Genomic DNA, 6,052 nt, shown 5'->3' with positions numbered 1-6,052 from the left:
GGAATAAAAAATTCAAACTGATATTTTGCAGATTTAATTAATCACATAAAAATACACTTCTTAATGTATTAATCAATGACCTTTTTATGAAACTGAGGTAGGAGTGTACCCCTTCCCAAATTCCCACCAGCTGGAAACCTACCATTCAGAACACATGAGTTTATTGGGGAATATCCTATTCAAGTCATCATATATTTATTCCTTGTATTATCTTCTATTGTCCCCTTTCCCCACTCCTGATGGTCTTCCTCTTTCCAAATAGCTACCCATATAATTTCATGCCCCTCTTTAATCTAGCTTCTACTTGTAAGACAGAATGTTCAGTATGTGTCTTTGTGGGACTGGTTTATTTTGCTAAACATGATCATCTCCAGTTCTATCCATTTCCCTGTAAACAGCATGGTTTTATTCTTCTTTATGGCTAAATAATACTTCATTGTACATACATACCGCATTTTCATGATTCATACTCCCATCTTTGGGCACCCAGGCTGATTCTATAATTTGGCTAATATGAATTGTGCTGCAATAAAAATGAGTGTACAGTTCGAGTCTAAGACTTTCTGATGCTAAAGTTATTTTTCTTTGTGCAAGATTTTATTAAATGTCTTTACAGAGAAATATCTAGTCAGCAGCTGCAGTGTTCGAGACCTTGCTGTGCTGTAGGGACTGGCTGAGACATGGCTGAGGAGGGGGCTGTGGGAAGGATCTCATCTTTGGGTTCCACGATGCTCATGCAGTCAGGCAGGGGCTTCTTATGGCCAATCTTGCCACTGGGTTCCCAGAGCAGCATGTCCTCACTTTGATGCCCAGCACACCTAGTGGACAAAATGATGACCCAGCTGGGTTTCATAGGCCTCCACTACACACCAGGACAGGATGAGCAGTAGCTTACTAAGAAGCTCCACTGGATCTGGAACCTTCTCAGACAAATACCTCTATCCCAATCAAGGAATAGGCACTTTTGCTAAAGGTGACAATACTCAGCACCCCAGAACATGGCACTGACAAGGACCAAGAGCAGCACATGACCTTTTTGACTCATCACCATGTCATCATGGAAGTAAAGTTAATTCTTTAGCCACCAAATGATACCACCTGTCAAAGAACTAGCAAATTCTGGAATATTGTGTGTGTGTGTGTGTGTGTGTGTGTGTGTGTGTGTGTGTGTGTGTGTGTTTGTACATATGCTTGTGCACACATGCATTTTGGAGGGGAAGGGTATTGGTTAATTCAGAATTCTTTCTAAACAGCTAGCATTGTGGCATAGCACTAATTATAATCACTGATTTGCAAAACATGGGAGGCATTGAGCATAGATTTTGTCCATCAGCTCAGTCTGTCATTCTTCTGTTTTGTATCCAAGCCAATGTGTACCTGGCTAGCTTGGCGAAGAAAGGCACTTTTTGTTTTGTTTTGTTTTTCAACATAGGGTTTCACTCTAGCCCAAGCTGACCTAGGGTTCACTATGTAGTCTCATGGGAGTCTCAAACTCACAGTGGTCCTCCTACTTCTGCCTCCCAAGTGCTGGGATTAAAAGTGTGCAGCACCCACCCTGGCATGAATAAAGGCACTTTTATGATTAGATGCATAATGAGGTAATACTCTGTAATGTGATGTTTCCATTCCAGGCATGCGCACATAGTAACTCCTGGGTGCCCTCTGGAACTGGACAAGGCTATTGAGCACCATGTCTATTTAATAGTTAAAGGCATTTTCTTACAAAGCCTGTTGGCCTGGGTTCAATTTCCCAATGCTGATATAAAGCCAGCTACATAGTGGTACATGTCTGGAGTTCATTTGTAGGAGAAGGAGGTCCATTTTCTGTCTAAAATACATGAAAACAAAGTGTAGTTAGAGGAAGGGATGATGGAGAGGAGGAGCTGGGAGCAGGGTTAGTCAAAATTTATAATGTTATTTATTTGAGATAATTTAAACTTCTACCAGTTTTTCTCCCCATGTGAGACATGAACATTTCCAGATATTTTTAGTTCATTGCTAACCAGCAGGTGGCAGTCTAGGATTAAGAGCTGTTTTTCCCTTGGTGTTAGATTGAATTTGCCCTCCAAGTAGTTGGTTTAACTCCCTGTCTAAGTTGTTGAGCCCAGCTCAGTTGTTGCTACAGTGCTTGCCTATCATGCACAAAACCTTGAATCTGATCCAAAACACTGCATTGAGCCACAAACAGTTAGCTATGTCCCCAAAGCTGAGTTCCTAATACTATCTCCACTAAACAAGCTCCCTGGGGCCAAAGTGAGGAAAAAGAAGATAAGGGCTGAGCTTGCTGTGACAGAAAGAAAGGATGGACACCAAAATTGATGAGGACATGTCAAAGGGACAGAGGAATCAAATTGAAGGCTCCTACCATCTCAGGTGGAACATTCAAGTATCTCAATGAATGTCAGTAATGACCTGTGAGCACTGAATAAAATTAGGTTCCATGAGCTTATAAAAAATATGAAGGGTTGAAGAGATACTAGGTGGTCAAGGTGCTTGCCTGCAAAGTCTTAAGGAGCTGGATTCAATTCCCCAGTACCCACATAAGCCAGATGCACAAAGGTTGTATCTGGAGTTCATTTTCAATGGATAGAAGCCCTGGCATGCCAATCCTCTATCTACCCCCTCTCATAAATAAATTAAATTAAGGAGAAAAAAATGAAGTAAATATAGATAGAAGGGAATGCTTGTGCTTGCAGCAGGATATCAGCAATTACACATAGATGAGGGTTGGAAAAAGCACCTTTTGACAAGTGTTGCAGACAGCTTCAGGTTCGCTGAGATGAGCTTCCAGACCAGGCACAATTATGGAGGAAGGATACTATTGAAGCTTGCAGATTAAGGGGAAGTTTCATAATGGCAGAAGAAGCTGGCCCTCCTTTCATGGGTCCAAGCAGAAAGAGAAGCCACAAGCCAAAAGCCACACTGCACAGCAAACTTCAGAAACCCCAGCTAGGCACACTTTGTATATCTTTAGATTTGAATTTAAAATCCACCATCACACCTTAAGGCTGGACCCTAAGATCCACCCAGTGACACCTCCTCTAGCCAGGTGGCTACAGATGTAAACTACAGACTAATAAAACACTGAATATATTGGGGGGCATCTATTCAAACTACTACAACCAGTTGTGCTCATTGATCCAAGCAAAAATCATCCATAGGTACTAAATTGGAGGGTGAAAGTTGGAACAGGAACACAGAGCTCACATATACTCAAAAAACTTCTCCACAAAGCACTCATGTGTGCAGGAGGAAGGGTAACCTTACAGCCGAGAAGCCTGAACATGCTTGTATGTATGCTGAGCAATGTGAGGAACATCCCTGTCCTCCCTCCTGTGATACACCGAGATACACCCTCATCCTCCTGATGTAAACATGTGACCTGAATCTACTCTAGAGGGAACATCCCATAAAATGTCCATGTTGTGAAAGCAAAGAAAAACAGAGGTTATTCTAGAGTAAAGGAGACTGCTGGGATGGGACAGTATGTAATTCTGGACAGAAAATACTGTTGAGAATAGTACTGGGATAGCTGACAAAATGGAAATTACTTTACAGTTAGAATAATATACACTGGACATTGTGCAATAAGATCTTATCAATGCAAGTAACGTGCCAATCCTTGCTGTGAAAGGTAAAATATTTGAGGATAAGAGGGAATGGATGGATGGGACTTGTCAGATGACACCATTTGTATATGGCAATAGAAACATTTGCATCTTTACTGATCATATATATATATATATATATATATATATATATATATACATATATATACATATACATATACATATATATATATATATATATATATAGAGAGAGAGAGAGAGAGAGAAAGAGAGAGAGAGAGAGAGAGAGAGAGAGAGAGAGAGAGAGAGAGAGGGAGGGAGAGACAAAAAAATGAAACACATGGCAAACTACTAACAGTTGATGAACCCAGGTACCTGGTAGATAGAAATTCTTTGTAGTAGTCATTAGCTTTTCTACAAATTTGGAATTATTTCCAAATAAAAGGTTTAAGGAAACAACAACAACAACAAAATGTTAGCTGTGTTCATACACACTTGGAAAATGGGGTCGGAGGAAGACCAGAAGTTCAAGGTCATCCTGGACCATATAGCAAGTTTGAGGCCATCCCAGGTTACGTGAGACCCTGTCTTGAGGGGTTCAGGGAATTAAAAAAATAATACTCTGGGCTGGAGATATTACTTAGCGGTTAAGGTATTTGCCTGCAAAGCCAAAGGACCTCTTTTCAATTCTCCAGGACCCACATAAACCAGATGCACAAGGGGGTGCATGCGTCTAGAGTTCCTTTGGAGTGGCTAGAGGCCCTGGCATGCCCATTCTCTCTCTCCCTCGATCTCTCTCTCTCTCAAAAAAATAAATATAAATAAAAAGTAAAGTTTTAATGAATAAGACTCAAGTGTTACTCTTCAAATTCTCTGTAATATTTTGACTTATTTTTCCACATCCTTTTTTATTTAGTAATGATTGCTGAATTTATTGAATAGGTGAGTTCACTGTATACATTACTTCTAATCTGGCCTCAATTCATTTTCCAGATGATAAAACTGAATCCAAGAAGGAATAAATGATCTTCAAGGTGTCACTCACCTGGTAAATGAAGAACAGAAGATACCAGAACCATCAACTGTAGAACATTTCAGTAATATTTTGATAAATTGCTGAAGATTGTTTTTGTGACTTTTTTTATAGAGAGACTGAGAAGGGGAAACAAGGTCTTACAGCAACTTTTTTTTTTTTTTTTTTTTTTTTTTGAGATAGGGTCTCCCACTACCCAAGCTGAGCTGGAATTCTAGTCTCATAGTCTCAGGCTGGCCTGGACTCACAGGGATCCTCCTACCTCTGCCTCCACAGTGCTGGGATTAAAGTCCTGTGCTACCATGGCTGGCTCCTGGAAATCTTTTGAGATGTAATGTGAGAGCTGCCAAAATAGTTCCTATGGCTAATGCTGAGATGCTTACTTGAGACTCTCCTTTGAAAAGTCCATACCCACACTGGGGCATGTCTTACTTTTGGCTACTCTGTCTTTGGAAAAGTTTCCATCCATCTACTGGGATATGACTTCCCATCTGAGCACTTTTCTTTCTCTAAAACTTGAGGCTTAAAATCTACATTAAAAATTTCTTTTGGTGATCATAAATGTTGGCAGGGATGTGGAAAAAGAGGAACCCTTCTACACTGCTGGTGGGAATGCAATCTGGTCCAGCCATTGTGGAATCAGTGTGGAGGTTCCTAAAACAGCTAGAGATTGATCTACCATATGACCCAGATATAGTACTCCTAGGCATAGATCTGAAGGACTCATCTCATTTCCTTAGAAGTACGTGCTCAACCATGTTTATTGCTGCTCAAGTTATAATAGCTGGGAAATGGAACCAGCCTAGATGTCCCTCAACTGATGAGTGGATAATGAAGATGTGGCACAGTTATACAATGGAGTTCTACTCAGTGGTAAAGAAAAATGAAGTTATGAAATTTGCAGAAAACTGGATGGACCTGGAAAGGATTATACTAAGTGAGGTAACCCAGGCCCAGAAAGCCAAGCACCACATGTTCTCTCTCATATGTGGATCCTAGCTACAGATGATTGGGCTTCTGCGTGAGAAGGAAAATACTTGGTAGCAGAGGCCAGTAAGTTAAAAAGGAGACATAAAGGGAAGAGAAAGTAACAAAGGAGGGTACTTAATAGGTTGATATTGTATATATGTAAGTACAATGATTGAGATGGGGAGGTAATATGATGGAGAATGGAATTTCAAAGGGGAAAGTGTTGGGGGGAGGGAGGGAATTACCATGGGATTTTTTTTATAATCATGGAAAATGTTAATAAAAATTTAAAAATTAAAAAAAATGAAGTGACAGAGGAGTGTCAGCACTGAAATATCTCCATCACACCTTCCATGGCTCAGAGTCCACTGCAGAAGAGGTGACAGAAAGAATGTAAGAGTCAGAGGAAGGTAGGACTCCTTACAATGTGCTCCTCCAGATACAAAGTGGCCTGGATATCCATGACCTAACAGTGCCTGAC

General features: G+C 40.5%; 1 non-coding gene across 1 annotated transcript; it reads right to left on the bottom strand.

Annotated features, from left to right (window-relative positions):
• Window positions 1-919: 919 nt before the first annotated feature.
• LOC123459769 lies at window positions 920-1,064 on the bottom strand. Its single transcript, XR_006636507.1, has one exon. It is a non-coding gene; the product is annotated as a small nucleolar RNA SNORD15 (small nucleolar RNA).
• Between the last annotated feature and the right edge of the window lie 4,988 nt (window positions 1,065-6,052).

The sequence above is a fragment of the Jaculus jaculus genome, chromosome 3, assembly GCF_020740685.1.
Source record: "Jaculus jaculus isolate mJacJac1 chromosome 3, mJacJac1.mat.Y.cur, whole genome shotgun sequence".
NCBI lineage: Eukaryota > Metazoa > Chordata > Mammalia > Rodentia > Dipodidae > Jaculus > Jaculus jaculus.
The sequence above is the reverse complement of the archived record's forward strand: the minus strand, read 5'-3'. Positions and strand labels throughout refer to the sequence as shown.